The sequence below is a fragment of the Cupressus sempervirens genome, chromosome 3 (assembly GCF_028749045.1).
Source record: "Cupressus sempervirens isolate cs-2001-9-10 chromosome 3, ASM2874904v1, whole genome shotgun sequence".
Classification (NCBI taxonomy): domain Eukaryota; kingdom Viridiplantae; phylum Streptophyta; class Pinopsida; order Cupressales; family Cupressaceae; genus Cupressus; species Cupressus sempervirens.
The window spans coordinates 787,972,424-787,990,858 of record NC_143120.1 but is presented as its reverse complement, the minus strand read 5'-3'; the positions used below and the strand labels follow the sequence as shown (position 1 = coordinate 787,990,858).

Here is an 18,435-nt window from a genome sequence, read left to right as displayed (position 1 = left end):
TTTAAAAGGGATAGCAATATGTATTTATGAATGTTAATTATTTTGAAGATATGAATATTGGAATATATTTGGCTCAATTAAATATTTTCTCTTCAAAATCATTTATATTTAATTATGTATCTTCAATTGTAAATGTTTATACTATTTGGAGGAGGCATTGAAATAGTTCCACCGTCTATGATATCCACCATGGAATATAGGAAGAAAAACAATTAAAATGGTAAAGTCCTACAAAGAAAGGGTTAACTTGATATGTGGAGAGTACCTTTTTGGAAGGTAACTTATAAATGATAACTTTATTTTCTCACCAAATGTATAGTGGGTAGGGAGTGTGCACAAGGGGAGGAGTAAATCAGTCATGTTAGGGCAAGAGAATCCTAATATGGGTTAAAGATCTGAGGGAGCCCCAAGCTAAGGGTGTCCAACCTCAAGAAGTAGCAAATCTACCATCTACATCAAAATTAAGCATGTTCCTAGTGGCCAGGGAGTGTGCATAGGAGGAGGAGTAAATTGGTCACTTTGGAGTGAGAGAATCCCAATATGGATTAAAAATATGAGGGGGCCCCAAGCTGATCATGTCCAACCTTGAGCAACAGTAAATCTGCCAACCACTATGGAATTATACACCCTATTATATTACTATCTATAGAAAAGTTGTTAAAAATATGCATCTTCAGGAACTTTTGATTTTGAGACACGAGAAAGGAGCACGACATTCATGATCAAACTGGTAAAACATTTCCTTACCTTTTCTTATTTCAATTTGTAAATAGGATTATAACATGTATACTATGTGTCTACATCGTGTCTTCATACATTAATATGTATGCTTCGTATCTTCATGCATTTGTGTTCCTACCTCATGTTTGTATCATGTCTTCATGCATTAATGTGTCTACTTTGTGTATTCATTCATATGTTCTTGTACATGTTATTATATACTAACATGTTTACTTTGCAAGTGTCTAACACATAAGCAAGAAGGAGAATGAATCCAGACTACGAATTAATGAGGGATCAAATCAATTGCTTGAGGACAAGAAAATTCTAGAGGGGAGGACTGTGATAGCCCCACTAAAATAATATTTAATAATTATTAAGATACACAAAATAAGTAATATATATAATTACTATAAATAACTAATAATACTTCTATTTTATGTAAAGATAGATAAATAAATAAATAAATAGTACTGTAATATATAATGATTAAATTTATAAATAAATGAAATGATATAACTAAATAATTGTAATATTTAATCTAGGCAAGAGCCTACAACACATCGGTAAATTGCAAGCCTCTCATCAGAGAGTTCTTGGGTTCGAATCTACTCGTGATTAATACATAATAATGATTCATCTCAATAATAATAATAAATAACCTAGGCTTCGGCTGTTTACCTATCAATTTTTTTTTTTTTTTAAATGTAATATTTAATCTACCTCATAAACTTAATATTGTTAAATAAACTAAATACTATAATGTAATAGTATTAAATCATAAAATTTAATAGTATCACTTCTTAATATTAATAATATAGAAATTAATTAATATTAAGAATATTATATTAATAAATAATAACCTATATTAATAATTAATTGAAAAGATGTGTCTCTTCTCATCATATCATATATAAGAGAAGTATTAAACTCATGAAGAGGGATAGAAAAGAGATTTTACAAAGTCTAGAAGAAAAATTAAAGGAAAATGAGAAATGTCCTGAAAAGGGGTGATTACACTATCCTATTCCTTGCATCCTTTCATGATCATTTTTCATATCCATCCATTATGCTATGTATTTCCATCCACTTTAATTTATTTGATCTTGGCATCCTATCCATATCTTAGATCCCTTGTCCTTGTTAGATTTATTTCTCCATCCTCCATCCATAGTCCTACATAACCCCATTCTCCTTTCGTATGTCCCTAATCTTGATTATCCCATGCATTTTCTCTATTTCATATTCATACCATCTCTCTTATGACCTATATTGATATCTCTTCCACTTTCATACCTTTTCTTGAGATCAAAACTAGAGGAACCAAAAAAACAGCAAAAAAGTAATAATATCCATGTATTCTTTGGAAAAAAATCATCAACCTTCATTTCCTCTATGTGTATCTTTTAACACACACCATCTTTCCATTTCCATTCATCATTTCCCACTATATTTCCTTCCATTTTCCTATCCTTGGTATGGGGCATTTTAACTCCTTTGAAACATGGTCCTTTGCTCCCCATTTTTTGATATCATATCTTTGGGTCCCTCATATCCTTTCACCATTCCTTCCACCCATTTATCTTTCATCTATTGAATCTTATTGCTTCTCATCCATTTACCATACCTTGATTCTCCCTTGTCATTGGTCTCAATCTATTATATCTGCATCCTTTCATATCAAGTTCCATAGAAGTCTTCCAATCAATTCAATCAAATTAATTTATCCTCTAATCTAATCAAAGTCCATTCTTCGAATCATTTCCTACAAATCAAATTGCATTCTATCTAACTATCTTTTTCTTCTAACCCAAGCTTATCACAATCATTCTACTAATTCAATCAAGTTCTTCCATCATTTGATCACATCTTGTCCAAATTCTTCTGCTCATCATCTCTTCTTATATGAATGAGCTTCACCCTATCACATTCAGCTTATCAAAATAGTGATTGCAAACAAACTTACACAAATTCACGCTGAGACTAAATGATTTGAGAACCTTGTTCCTTTCACACAATTTCTAGTGAACAATCACAAACATTTTAATACAATTCAATCAAACAATCAATTTTTTCCTTATAGGATGCATCCTTTCTACATAGGCTTAATAGATTCTCCATTAGAATAAAGTTCATGGAAAGAATTATGGACTGAATGACTACTTGGTCATAAGGTCTTTTGTTGAATATATCTTTGTGTGTCAGTGTTAGCCTCCCCAAGTGTGCCTCAATATTCAATATCTTGGTATCATTTGAATGGCTTAACCTAGTTACACATTTCATTTTGTGATATGATTTTTTTTTAATGATTCTTTGGCACATCTATGTCAATTTTGAGTTATGGTTATGCATTGCTCACTGGGGCCAATGAGTTAGCACACTTTCCACCAAGATCATTTGTTCCATCATAGCTACAAAATCCATATTATGTTTTAAGAGTTTAGTCCATACAAAGGAACCTTGTCATCTATGCTACTATAGCATTTGATGGATAACTCCTCTTGCAAAATAAAACTAGGGTGTGCTCTCCCATATGAACACAATTGAATCCCATGAATTCATGTAGTTAGGATACATTTAGATTCATTATCTAGTAATGATTATCCAATTCACCCTTCTCCATTTTGATCTTACCAACAAGTCATGCAAGGTCATCTTTTAAGCCTTTTTTTATTTCCCTTTTCTTTCCCATGTCTATTTTTGAGAAAATGGGGCAAAATATATTCTCCTTTCACCCCATTCCCTTGAGGGGGCTCCTTGCTCCCTTTTCGTCACTATAACACGACTCTTGTGACTCCTCTCCTCATTAGGGAAACCTATATTTTCTTTTATTTGATGCAATATCATCTTGACACTACATCAAAGAGGGAAAAATGATGCTTAAAATCATCCCAAACACTATACATTAATAGATTTAATATTTTCCTTGACACTAATTGTTTATTTATTAAATAATTATATTTGTCATGTTCCTTCACTTATTTAATTGAATTTATTTAATTAAATAGCTTCACTTTCCTAAAGTATTTAAATTTAATTTAGATGCATCCCCTCTAATGTGTTAAATTTATTTAATGCATAGTGCTCCATAAATCCCCTTTTAAATAAATAACAAATTATTTAATCTCCCTCCACTTTATTAAATTCTATAATCCTATGATTAAATTAAATCCTACTTAATTTAATCCTAATCCCACCTAAAACATAGCCTACCACCCATCACTCTCATCCTTCTAAGTCTACCAACTAGTTAATCCCACTTTATTATTCTAAATACCCTCTTAAACACCTTTTAGTCCCTAAGTGGTTGCTCACACATGTGTGAGAAACTCAAAGCCCAAGAAAGGCCCCCTTTCATTAATTCCTCCAAAATCCTCTTACACTCTTACACACTTGTCCCCATTTCCTTTCTCCAAGGTTACTCACACATACCTTGAGCCATCTTAATCACAAAAGACTTATGTTGACCTTTGCATGGCTTGTCTTTTTAGCCCATGTGTCTCCCTTGTGGCACCTATGTGGATACGACATAGATGTCACCTCCTCAAGGCCTCTCTCAAGCCTATAAATAGAGCCCTTGATTCAACATTCTTCATCTCCTTGATATGTATTGTTATCATGCTTGTTTAAATTTAGAGTTGTTAGAGATTTTCATGCTTAGAGCTAACCTATGGTAGTTGTTTGCATTCTTTCAATTCCTAGTTCTAGCATAGTTTCATGGTAGCATGATATTGTTAGCTTTCTTTCTTCATTGCATATCACTTCAATACTCACATCCTTGAAATCCTTTGAAGTTGGCTTACTCATAGCCATTTCTTAAAGGTATTCCACATACATTTTAACATAGTTTCATGTTCATATTCTTGTATTCATTTGATTAGTTGGAAGGGATTCATTCATAGTTGTATTTGAGGAGAGCACATCCACATCCCTCATCATTGAGCACACCAACAAGGCCTCTTGTGAGCATGCTTGTTGAGCTACTCCGAGGTTGCATGAGGACTCTTATCTTTCAGTTGCATTAAATTTTAAAACACAAGTAGAATTAGTTGTATTTTGATTTACTTAAATCTTTGATATACATGTACAACTAATGTTTTCTTGTTATGCGTGCTCCCAATAGATTAGGTTTTGATGCATACAACAATATATTCTCAATGTGACCCATGTACTTGATTGGGATGCTTTGTACATGGAGGACGAGCAAATTTCTTTGGAGTGCATTCATATCCTTTAGTATCAGAGGCTAACCCTCAAAGGTTGGGATCTAGAGAAGTAAAGGGTCCATTGAGACCCAAATAATGATACTTCTACTACTTGGGAGGATGCCACATGGTTGATAGATTTGTACCTTATCTTTTTATAGGCTTCTAGAAATAAGCCTATGCCTAGTTAGGGAGGATGTAGTGCCTCTCATGTTTGCATTCTCTACCTTGTTATATTTTGATTTGGGAGACATTTTGATAGTCATATTGGATGATATTTGAGATGACCTAATGGTCAAATACTATATCTTGATTGCCAGTATCATGGATGATATATACTATGCTGTTCAATTTGATCATATATGAATGATGATGCTTATGGTCATGACATAATGCTTTATGATGATATCTACTTATTTTATATTCAAACATATAATCTATTTGTAATTATATGGTGAACTTATTGGATTCTAGATACCATGATTTGATGCTATGTATATTTACTTCATTCTTTTCTTGAGGTGTTTATGATGCATCGAGTGATGTAAATAGATTATTTTAATATAAGTAAATAAATGGTTAAATACATGATTTAATACATTTATTCCTTTGGCTATATTATTATATGCAATTGCACTTGATCATGTTATTTAGTCTATAGGATTTATATCCCCAGTAGTGGCACATGGAGTTAGTGATTTGGTTGGTTATATATAACAATTATTATCCCTATATGTGCGATGTATCTTGTTTAATTGTTAATTAAACCCTCCAGTAATTTAATAAATCTAAATTCATCTACATTTGTGACTAGACTAGTATTAAATCTGTGCATTTTGATGTCTATATTTGTCACATAAATTATTGGGGAATATTGTGGTTTAGTATTTTACAGGAATTTTGATATTTGATCTAATTTTTTCATTATATGGAAAAAAATTCATAGTTGAATTCCATTTAAGTAGAATTACCCGATTTTGTCTAGATTGAGGAGGGTTTTAATCTAGTAAGTCAGTTATTTTTCCTAAATTTATATTTCACTTTTAAAGTGGATATATATCCCAAAGAGTGAGTCATTTCTCACTTCTCACCTTCAAATTGGAATTTGAGAGCAAAGTTCCCAAAACCCTCTTAAGGAGGATTTTTTTATATTCATTGTGGGAGCTACACATGTGGGTTTGATGTGGGATTGATCTTGTTAGATACAGCTTAGGGAGACATTGGATTGTTGAGACTTTTGATAGTTTTAGCAAAGTGCTTATTTTACTATGAGATTTTCCATTTTTGCGCTTTTGGCTACCAAGTAGAGCTCTTCCATTTTTATGCCTTATCTCTATTTCTAAGTCTATTTCTGGTGCTTATATGTTAGGAGGTAGAGAACTAGTGTTCCCTTCTATTCTTGTATGCTTTCTCTATTTGGTTAGGTGGGTACAAGAATTTATTTTCCTTTTGGTGTGGGGTTTGGGTGTTTCAGACCAATATGCTAGCCATTTTTTAATATAGATTCTCAACCCAAATGTTATTTGATATCTTGGGTTTGTATACCCAATTGTAAAAAGAGTTTTAAATATTGTTGATTTTAGTCAATGTTAGCTTTTGGGCATTTTTTAGTTTTCCTCAATTTGTGTGCCATCCATTTTTATTGGGTGTTTCTTGGTGCTGATGTTGGTTGTGAAATCAGATTATCCATGAGGAATCCAATCTGACCATAAATGTTTCTTCTTGCCTTGGTATTTATTTCAAACTCATACTCTCAGATATGTGCTCGGGTGAATAATTTTATACTTTTTAATTTTATTGTTTCTCACCTAGCCCTTGTTGTTTATGATCTTTGTGTAGTTGATGTACCCACACGTGAGCATGTGAGCGTGCACTTGTTCGATTCTTGCAAGACGTAAACTCCTAATTGGTTTTGGTTGAGTTATGTTCATTAGGGTTGGGTTGGGACATTGTATTCCTACATGCACTCATTGTGTGATGAGTATGGGTAGGTAGGGTAGACAACTAGAGGGGCATCTCACATGACCCCAGGTCATGATCCTAAAAAGGGAAACATGAAGAAGTTTCTAATAAGTGATAACTAAATGAATTAATGGGTAATAAATCTAAGATTATAAAATGTGAAATACTTGTATAGTTCATTGGAGGTTTTTTACATGTATGGTCCATCCAAGGGAAATTATTTGTCTGATTCATCCAATGACACAGTGTAAGGGCCTCTTGAGGGAGAGTTTCTATATGATTTTTAGCTTGGGCTCTTGATGCCAAGTGATCTATACTCTACTCCCTACATAGTAGAGCCATAGAGTGTTTGACCAGGACCTATTGTGTTGCATTATTGTGTGATCATGGTTTGAGTCATCTGCACTATTTGGCATGAGTTTTAGCCATGGATGACTATATTATTTTTATTTTTGGTCAGATCATTATCTCCATCAACATGATAGGAGTGGGCCTATAGGTTCCATGTGGTTGGGAGACATAGCTACCTATACCATTGCCAAGGACCAATATGTAGAGTTGGCCTTCCTCCATGTTTAGTCCCAGAGTTGGATGCTCACATGGTTCTTTATGCTTTTCCAGAGTATTTTTCCCATGTGATTTATATTATTTGAGTTTCTTTTTAGATATTTGATTTATGCACATGTATGTTCACTCTGATGTTTCTTTTTCACATGATTACATTAGATGCTATGGAGTAGATGGTTGGATTTTTTATTCTCCTTTATTTACACATCATTTTAGCTCCATGTTTTTGAGTATTTGAGCCTCAACTTATGTGTTTTTGGTACTCCCCAGTGTGGAGGATATATTCTTGTTGTACTTCCTATTGGTGTTTCAAAATGTCATGTTTCAAAAAACTAGTGCTAGGAATAGAATACATCTAGGGGCAGCTAATTCCCATATTCAACATACTATTCAAAAACTAGGGCCAACTATAAGGCTAAACACTTCTTCTACTTAAGGTTCTACAAAACCTAGGCAAGTGTATCTCAAATTCATTCATATGGTACTAGTACTAAAGCATCACTTGAATCTAACAAAGAAGATAATACCCTTAATCTTCTAAAACTTGTACAAACAACATAGACATGAAATAGCTAATGACATGACCTATGAACTTGATAAGTTAAGTGTGGGTAACTCTTTTCAGCTCTTGAACAAAAGCAAAAAGGATTTTGAATATAATATTTATTTCAGAAAAACCCAAATATGAAAAACACAACACTTTGATCTTGTAGCTGATCAGTGTCTTATCTATTTGGAAATTCCACAAATCAATGAATTACATCCTTGGAAATCATTAACACATTTCACATATCAAGACTTCCAGATCTATCCATTCACCTTTTGAATCAGACATTTGCATCGCTTTTGAATCCCATACTAGACTTATTACTTCATGAAATCTACAACCCTATGATTACAAACTAAACTTTTACATGACTCCTTGAATCACAAGAAAAATATATCAACATATACACATCAAAATAGGATGCAACTAAATTTCATGCTCTTTGTTCACAAAACACAAAAGATTACAAACCACATGAACATGAGACAAGATTTAGACTGAAGATTAACTTACTACTACATCTTTGTTCATTTCCTTGAAAAAAATACATAAAGAATGCATGAAACTAAAATATAAAATTATCGAATAGACTAGAACTATCTGTATTCTCATTACTTGTTCATTACACGAGAAATGTTGAAGAGTGGTGGAATCACAATCATGATAGAAATTTCAACCTAATTGGAACCATCCTTGTGGTATCAAAACAATGAGAATTGTCCAAGAACTAGAACCAAGCTTTGGTCTCATAGTAGCTGAAAGGATTTTTCAACAAAAAATTGGAACCCTAAATAAAGAGAAGAGAAGAGAATATAAAGACAGGAAAAATTCCCAGATTAGATCAAATGCTGCCATTTGTCCACTTAGAAAACCTCCATCTATTGGTGAAGAACATCTCTCTACTCTTTCTCTTTAATTAAAAATTAATTCCAATCCTTACTACTAAAGAATGTTGTGAAAATATCTTCAAAATGATGGAACATGTAACTCATTAAGAAGATACGATATTGGATCTAATATTAAACTAGGGCCAAAAACACTCACCAAATGGCTTCTAGAGGAAAAAAAAAAATCTTAGAATCATTTTCCTCCAAATATGGAGTCAAAAAACTTCAATGACTAATCTCTAATTGAAAATGATGATCAATCATGAAAATTGCCCCTTCTATTGAGAATGTCCCCCATTTTACAAATCTACTTATATCTCATACCGCTTAATAAATGTACATTTCTAATTCTATATCTAGATAGTTCGACTTCTCTTATTTCCAATGATATACTACACTTTGCATTTTTGATAAAAATGCCCCTCTGGCATGTGTTTGAAATTCTAAGCCCCAATTCATGAACATAGCATTTAATTGAAATTTTAAAATATCCTATAGTTTAAACTATAGAAAAAATTTAAATCATTTAAATTTTTCCAATCTAGGTTTTTCATGTTCAAATTTTGATAAAACAACAATAAAAACATTTTTTTTTCATCTTTTTGCCTTTTTTTCAATCTGGGTCAAACCTCCTGGTTGATCACCATGTAGGTGCCATGTGGTATCATTTGATTTATGAAAGCTTCTCTATCATCACTACCACCTCACTAGAGCACCCTACCACATGTTGTAATTTTGCAAGCTTGTGACATTAACCCTTAACTCAACCTTAACCTGAGCGACTGGGCGAATGACCTCATTCTATGACTTCATGGCTCTATCTTCTTAACAATAGTTAAGACATGTGATTATGTGAAATAAGACATTTTGCACAGTTGTGGTAGTTTTATCACTTAACATTTATTGCTTGCAATTTTGTGACCAATGGTTAGCTGATTGTTTTGTGCCATTGCATAGTTTAACTTTGACTATGCAATTTTTGTTGTGACTACATGCTTTGACATCTCATGGCACTATTGACATCATCCTCCTTCTCTTTTTACTATGTGGCTAGTCAAAATTTGGTCTTAACTCACTGCCAATTTTTTGCCATCCATTGTGGGGCCTCTTGTGCATGAGTTTGCATCTCAAAAGGGTGGAGCCTTTTAGATATTAGTTTTATTGTGTGTTCATATATTTTAAGACTTCACAATGGCAATGACCAATGAATGTGGGACAAAACACTTTCATTTATTCTTCTCTCCATCTTCCTCATGCATGGTTTCTTCTACACGTGCCACTCCATATTTGATATTTTAACTACGTGAGAACCTTCTAGAGTGTTGCATGAAGCATCTCTACCATTGCAATTTCCTATAACCTGAGTGCTTTGAAAAAAAGTTCTACATCATCAAGATATTAGAGGAGTTCATAGAGATAACTGTGGATAAGGCCATGAGTAGCTTCATCTGATGTGCATTCCTCAAGTGCATCATTCATAATACTCAAAGATCAAAAAGGCCCCATAGGCACATGAAACAAGTGATATTCAAAGATGTGCGGGAGGACTTTCTAAGAAGATAATTGAAGTCTAGGTCCCTTGCAAATGTCACTTCTCGATAGAATTGACTAAGAACTAGGATGATTTGGTGGGGGCCATTAGATACCTTTTTTCATTCCTCAAATGTGATTAGGAGTCACTCTCATCCTCTCCTTTCAAAACACATGGAAGCTGTTGGATGGGACACAAAAAAGGCAATATTGAAAATAATATTTGAAATGGTGCCTTAATTGGAAAGGACTTACCATATTCCTTGAAACCACAAGCTCATGTTCAATTGTTACTTAAAAAGGGGGCACTACTGATTCAGAATAATAACCATAGATCACCTTAGGGTAGCTGATGTCTTCCACATTCATATAACATGCCTTTATATTTGCAAATCATTTCATTCTCACCTCCTTAGCTTCACAACCCTATTCTGCTCCCTATTGCACTCTTGGTTATGAAAGGTGGGAATAGTTGCATGATGGAAGGAAATTTTGACCACTTGTAGCTCTCCCTCTTCTTTGTTGGAGCTTAGCTCCTATTCTTTCCATTGTGAGCACTAGTTTGACCAACTGCCTCTAGTAACAAATTCTTAAGATCTACCATATGACTTGCTAGATTTTACATCTGTTGAATACAAATTTCAAAGAAATTTTATATGTATGTGACAAATATGCTCATGTATCCCTCATGTAGAGTTGTTTCTTGTCATCTAGAAATCAATCTTCTAATCTTTTAACACTAGATATCACCATCACAAATTAGGAATATCTGTGTATAATGGTAGCTATATATTAAAGATTCACTCGCCCCACCTGGTAAAATGTATCAAAGTATTTGGGATAAATACCAAAGTTTGTATTTGCAACTCTCTATGACTAGCAAGGTGTCACATTGTTCATATTTAGAAAATGTTGTTGGAATGTTCAAAAATGAGAAGAGAGAGGGGCGGGGGGGGGGGGTGTAGCAGGGGTGAATAAGAAGTATCACACTTTTAACTTTTTTCAATCCTTTAAACATATAACTAAAGAATAAACTACATGTATGTAAACATATAAATGAGCATAAAGTAAACATATGCACATGACACACATAACACCAAATTTGGTAACCCAGAAACCCTCCATAAATAAGAAGGAAAAACTAGGGTGGGGATGATACCCACAAAAATCACTACAACAATAATTGTTTAACCACTTTTGATGGTTTGCCCTATGAAAGGCCTGCCCTATTAAAGGCTTTACACTGTGTCAATAGTGACCTAATTAGAGGATTTACAAACACTTTACATGAAGTGTCACCCTATTAAAGGATTTACAATAGGCTATTAAACCCACCTAATACAATAGGATTTTCAATCACCTTCTCCAAAGGTTTTCCTACCTAGCTGTTAAGCTAACCTATCAATATAGAATTTCCAGCATCTAATACAATGACAAGAAAGTATTAAAAAAAAAAACCTTGATAGTATGCAATCTCTAATTATTGGATTTAGGTACTTGAGCTGCTCTCTTTGATCTTGATCCTATGAGATCTGATATCTGATTGTGTCCCTTGTTCCTTGTGCTATTTTGACCAACTGGATATGGAATTGCTGCACTATTCGTCTAAGTCTTTCCTTCTTCACATTGAATTTTGCTAAAATTGTTAGAATTGTTTAGAATAACTAAGAGGGGGGGGGGGGTGGGGGTGAATCAGTTATTCAAGGTCCAAATGCCCTATTAATACCTTTTTACTACTTTTAATGAATCCATACCCTTTTCATCTGTTCGAACTTAAATTAATCATATAAGAAAGTTATAGTAAATCAACATGCAAAGATAGAACATTCAAGATCAACACATGACACAATGATTTACGTGGAAACCCAATTTGGGAAAAACCACCAGTAACATGCTACTTGATTCTCACTCTTCTGAAGTGATGCCCTGTTAAAAGCCTGCCCTGTTAAAGGCTTACAACACACTGTTAAATGTGACCTTGTTAGAGGATTTCACCAAACTGTTAGGAATGGGCCTGGTTAAAGGTCTTTAGAACATTCACTTGGAATGTCACCCTGTTAAAGGATTTATCTAATGGCTGTTAAACCAACCTAAGTCCATACGATTTAGACTTACAGTTACAATTGCTAGAAAGTAACAATAATGGTCTATTGATCTGATATAACTTACAACATACTTTGCAGATTTTAGATCACACTTTCAGTTCGATCCTTATGCTTGGCTTTAATCTCTTTAGCTCTGACTACTTGTCTTCCTCTCAAGCTTCATCTCCTTGAGTCTTCTAACTCATTCTACCAATGCAATCATCTTTGTGGTCGTCTATACAAATAGAATTTTTGTGCTATCTTCTCCTAGGCACATTCTTCAGCATTTCATGCTTTTATGCTTGACCACCGTCTCTCTTTCCTTCTATCCCCCCTCTCTCTCTTTAACTTATGTCTTCTTATATAGAAGTTTGATTTGCCTTTGCCACTCAATTCTCCCTCTTCAATTTTAGGGTTTCAAAATGGATTATGTAGGATACAATGTATCTACCCCATATCTTGTTTTCTTCTTGAAACTTTGCTAGTTGTATCTTAAAAATGTTCTACATGGTGTTCTGTGCCACCAACTCATCATTCTTATCTTCCTTTTAATTCATAGATTTCTAGATAACAACCTTGTCAGCTTAGATCTGGAAAATCTTCGATTTCCTAAATAATGCAGCAACTCGGCATTATTGAGTTACTGATGCTCGACACCTCTGTTTACTCGACACCTATACACCCTCAACACTTGAACTTGCTCAACACTTGAACTTACTCGGCACTTGAACTTACTCGGCACTTGAACTTACTCGGCACTTGAAGTTTACTCGACATTAACTAGAACTTGCTCGACTCTTACTAGCTTGCTCGACTCCTTCTTTCTAATGAACTTAGTTTGAGCTTTACAAAAGACTTAGCTAAAACCTTAAATCTTTGATATGTTTTAGTGTACCCATTCTTTGTAGTATGTCATCAAATACATTCTTTCATCAACGGCTTAGCTGATCCTTGTACTTCATTACAACATCATAACTTCAACTTTTCTCTAGGTATTTTAGTTACATCTTATTAATTGCCTCCACCTTGACAATCAACTAATTGATAGTATTTGGATCACTAAAGTAATTGTCATCCCTGCAAGTAGCAAGTTTGAAATCAATGACAAAAAAATGATTGAGGACATTCTTTACTAGTTCCATATTTTATTCCAACAATCTCCTTCAACTTTTCTTTTAATTATTTCAATCATTTCCAACAATCTCCCTATTTGGCATTGATGGCAAACCAAACTGATCAAGTAATCAATTTAGTTACCACCAAGATTGTATATGATACGTTGTCTTGCTGTATTTCACTACTGATCTCATATATCTCCCTCTTTCATATATATATCTCCCTCTTTCTTTGCATTGATCAATTAGCTGCATATTTCTCCCTCTTTGACATAAATGCCAAAGATGTAGCATTTTTTATCATGCAAAATATAAGCTTTGGCTTCTTGTTGTTTTTCTCCTTCTGTCACCATGCTTGTGACTGATTTGGAGTTTCTGTACCTGTTGTCATCCTTTGCATCAACCTATTAATATTTCAATGATTTATTCCTATTGATGCAAGGCAGCTTCCTTGTTGCCTTAAATTGCTTGGTTTAGGGGTATTCATAGGCATCCTTAGGCAATGGTTTGGTGAAGATATCTGTTGTTTGTTCCTTTGTGTGAATGTATTCCAACTTCACTTGTTTGTCTTCTACAAATTCTCTGACATAATAATACTTGATTGCAATATGCTTGGTTTTTGCATGCACCACTAGATTTTTGGATATGTTTATAGCACTTGTATTATCACAATACAATATCACCGATTTTGTTACTTCTTCTTTCATTCCATTCAATAGATGTGTGAGCCATACAATGTTTGTACAATTGACTGCAACTGCCACATATTCTGATTCTGCAGTGGACTGGGATATACATGTTTGTTTCTTGCTAGTCTAGGTAACCAGCCTTTTGCCTAGAAATAATGCACCTCCACTTGTGCTTTTTTTGTCATCAATGTTTCCTCCCCAGTCTGCATCTATATATGCATTGAGTTCAAATTTTTCATTCTTTTTGTAGTATAGACCAAAATCATTAGTCCCTTTGAGATATCTCATTATTCTTTTTACTGTTATGAGATGATTTTCTTTAGGATTAGTAGAAAATCTAGCCACTATTCCAACTGCTAATTCTAGGTCGGGTCTACTATGTACAACATATTGTAGTTTTCCAATCATGGATCTGTACATTGTTTGATTGACTTCAGTTGACTCATCATTTTTGGATAGCTTATTTCCTGTGGCCATTGGTGTGCTGACTGGTTTGGATTCCTCCAATCCAAAAGTTTTAAGAATTTCTTTGATGTACTTTGATTGTGTAACACATATTCCATGTTTAAGTTGGTGTACTTGCAATCCAACAAAAAATTTGATTTCTCCAAACATAGACATTTCAAATTCATGTTTCATTTTGTTAGCAAAGCCTTTGCAAAGTACTTCCTTACCACCAAATACTATGTCATCCACAAAAATTTCAGATATAATAATGTCTTTACCTTCTTCAGCTTTGATGTACATGTTGCTATTATCATCAGTTCTTTCAAATCCAATTTGCACTAGATACTTGTGAAGTCTCTCATACCATGCTCTAGGTGCTTGTTTCAAACCATGGAGTGCTTTATGTAGCTTACACACCATATCCCTATTGTTCTCATCAACAAATCCTTTTGGTTGTTCAATGTAGACTTCTTCTTCTAGTATACCATTTAAGAAGGTAGATTTTACATCCATCTGATAGACTTTGAAATCTTTGTAGGCAGCATATGCAAGTAAAGTTCTTACTCCTTCCATTCTAGCAACAGGAGCGAATGTTTCTCCATAATCTATTCCTTCTTCTTGAGCATAACCCTTGCATATTAATCTGGCTTTATTTCTGAATACCCATTTGGTACTAATCACATTCTTGTCAGTTGGTCTGGGAACCAAACTCCAGGTTTTGTTTTTCCTTATTTGATTAATTTCTTCTTCCATAGCTTTATACCAGTCATCATCCTGTAATGCACCATATACTATCTTGGGTTCGAATTTGCTGATTAGACATGTTTCATGTCTAAGTCTACTCCTTGTCATTGGTCTTGCATCTTTGTCACCAATTATCTGTTTAGCAAGGTGATGTCTTTTTACATATTTGAATAATCTTGGCTCTATCCTTGTTTCCATGTTTGATCTTTTGGATTCAGAATCACTATGCACTTCATTGTCAGGTTGTTCTTCATTATGTGTACTGTCTTCAGAATTAGATTGTGCATTTTCTTCATTTTTTAACTTGGCTTCTGAATGCAACTCGGCATTCACTGGTTGTGAATCGGCTAAAACTGACACTTGTTGTTGATTTTCAATTTGATTGTCATCATCCTCATCAGCAGTCATTCCTTCATAAGAATATACAAAGGTTCTGTATTCTTCCATTTTCTTTGGTTCTTCAACTTGGACTTTTGTGTGCTCATCAAAATTTACATTTGCACTTTCCACAATTTTGTTAGTGTTAATAGTCAAACACTTATATGCCTTACTTCTAGTGGAGTAACCAAGAAATATACCTTCATCACTTTTTGCATCAAATTTTCCATTTCTAGTATCCTTCAGGATAAAACATTTGCAACCAAACACTTTGAAATGTTTTACATTGGGTGAGTAACCATACCATAATTCAAAAGGTGTTGTATTTTTACCTTTCTTGACTTGTACTCGGTTCAGTGTATGAATAGCTACACTTACAGCTTCTCTCCAGTATTTTAGAGAAACATTCTTTTCCATCATTAATGTTCTGGCATAGTCAATCACAGATCTATTTCTTCTCTCAGCAATTCCATTCTGTGGGGGAGTTCTAGGAGCTAACGTTTGTCTTTTGATTCCATTGTCATTACAGAATATCTCAAATTCTTTTGATGTAAATTCACCACCTCTATATGATCTTAGACATTTTAGGCTTTTTCCAGTTTCCTTTTCAACTCTGGCCACATACCACTTAAGCATTTGAAAAGCACCAAATTTTTGTTTTAAGAACATAACAGTCATCATCCTGGAATAGTCATCAACAAATAGCATTATGTATTTATCTCCTCTATAGCTTTGTATTCCCATTGGGCCACATAAGTCAATGTGAACTAACTCAAGTATCTCTTTAGATGTATAGTTCTTGCTTTTGAAACTTGACTTTGTCATCTTTCCTAGCTGACATTGTTTGCATATGATATTATCATTCTTTTTCAGTTTTGGTAGACCTTTGACTTTCTTCATTTTACTGATGTTGACTAGATTATCGAAATTGACATGACATAATCTTCTATGCCATAACCATTCATCATCAAATTTTGCAAATAGACAAGAAGCATCATCCATATCAAGGTAAAATAAATTACTCTTTGTTTGATCTCCTTTTCCTATTAGTTTACCATCAATATCATAGATTTTTGCAGTTTTGTTTCCAAATTCCACTTTGCAACCTATATTTCCTAACTGTGAGACACTTAGTAAATTGTAGTTTAATCCTTCAACATAGTATGCATTATCACATGAAATTTGTTCTGTGAGCTTAATGGAACCTTTTCCTTTGATTTGACATGGAGCATCATTACCAAATCTAACACTATTTCCATCATACTGAGTAAAGTTGACAAACTTACTTTTGTCTCCTATCATGTGATGTGAGAATCCACTATCTATGATCCATCTGTCATTCTTGTTTATACATGTCACCAGTGCTGTGGCTTCTTCTTCATCAGATTGGTCCTTCATGGCTACATAAAAAACTTCATCATCATTGTCATCAGAATTTTCTTCAACAATATAACACTTCTTACCTTTTTCTTTGTAATCTCTTTTGTCATCATCTCTTCTATTCTTGTATTTATTGCCTTCCTTGGAATCCTTTTTCTGTGGACATCTTGCAGCAATATGACCTACTTCATTGCAATTGAAACAAATGATAGGCATCTTACCTTTGAATTTTCCTTTAGCCCTGTGAAATCTTCTAGCAAGCAATGCTTCCAATTGTTCCACATCTTCCTCATTAGTGCTACTATCACTAGATACATACTTCATTTTTCTCATTTCTTTGATTTCACCTGTTCGGCATCTTTTAGTGATAACTTTGCCTTAAAAGTAGATTCAACATTTTCAGGTTTGTAGTTGTCAAAGTTAGATAACTCAAATGCAGTGAATCTACCTATAATACCTTCAAAGTTTAGATTATTTCCTGGTATGCATCTTAGTTCTTGTATTGCTGATACTCTAATAGCATAGATAGGGAGCAAGGTTCTTAAGAACCTACTATTAATAGTATCCTCATCCAGTTGACCATTCAAGCATCTTATTGCACTTACCACTTCCTTTATTCTTGCACCATACTGAGCAACATTCTCATTTTCCTCCATTTTCATGTCGTCAAACTTTCCTATGAGACTTTCTCTTTTTGCTCTTTGTACATTCTAATCTCCTCCATAGATGTCTGATAGGGATTTCCACATTTTGAATGCAGTGTCACATTCTTTGATATCATCAAATTCAATATAGTTGAGTGCAAATGCAATTTCCAGCATTGTCTGATTGTGTTCTTCTTTGTTTTTCATGTCTTCTGCAGTAGGAGCACCTGTTGGATCTACACGTTCAGTGATGATTGAATTTTGGGCACAATATCCTATGGATCCAAGATGTAGCTTCATCAAACTTTTCCATGCAACAAAGTTGTCTTTGTTGAGCTTGGGAACTTCTCTTTTTGGCATTTTGATCTTTTCTACTAGTAGTCCCTTTAAACTGAATCAGCAGTTCAGCTCAGATAATAATTGTTAGAATTCTTTAGAATAACTTAGAGGGGGGGTGAATCAGTTATTCAAGGTCCAAATGCCCTATTAATACCCTATTAATACCTTTTTACTACTTTTAATGAATCCATACCCTT

At 33.8% G+C, this 18,435-nt stretch overlaps 1 pseudogene; it reads left to right on the top strand.

The window, feature by feature from the left end:
• LOC149569158 (large ribosomal subunit protein uL30y-like) overlaps nucleotides 1-18,435 on the top strand; it is a 90,343-nt pseudogene that overhangs the window by 42,661 nt on the left and 29,247 nt on the right.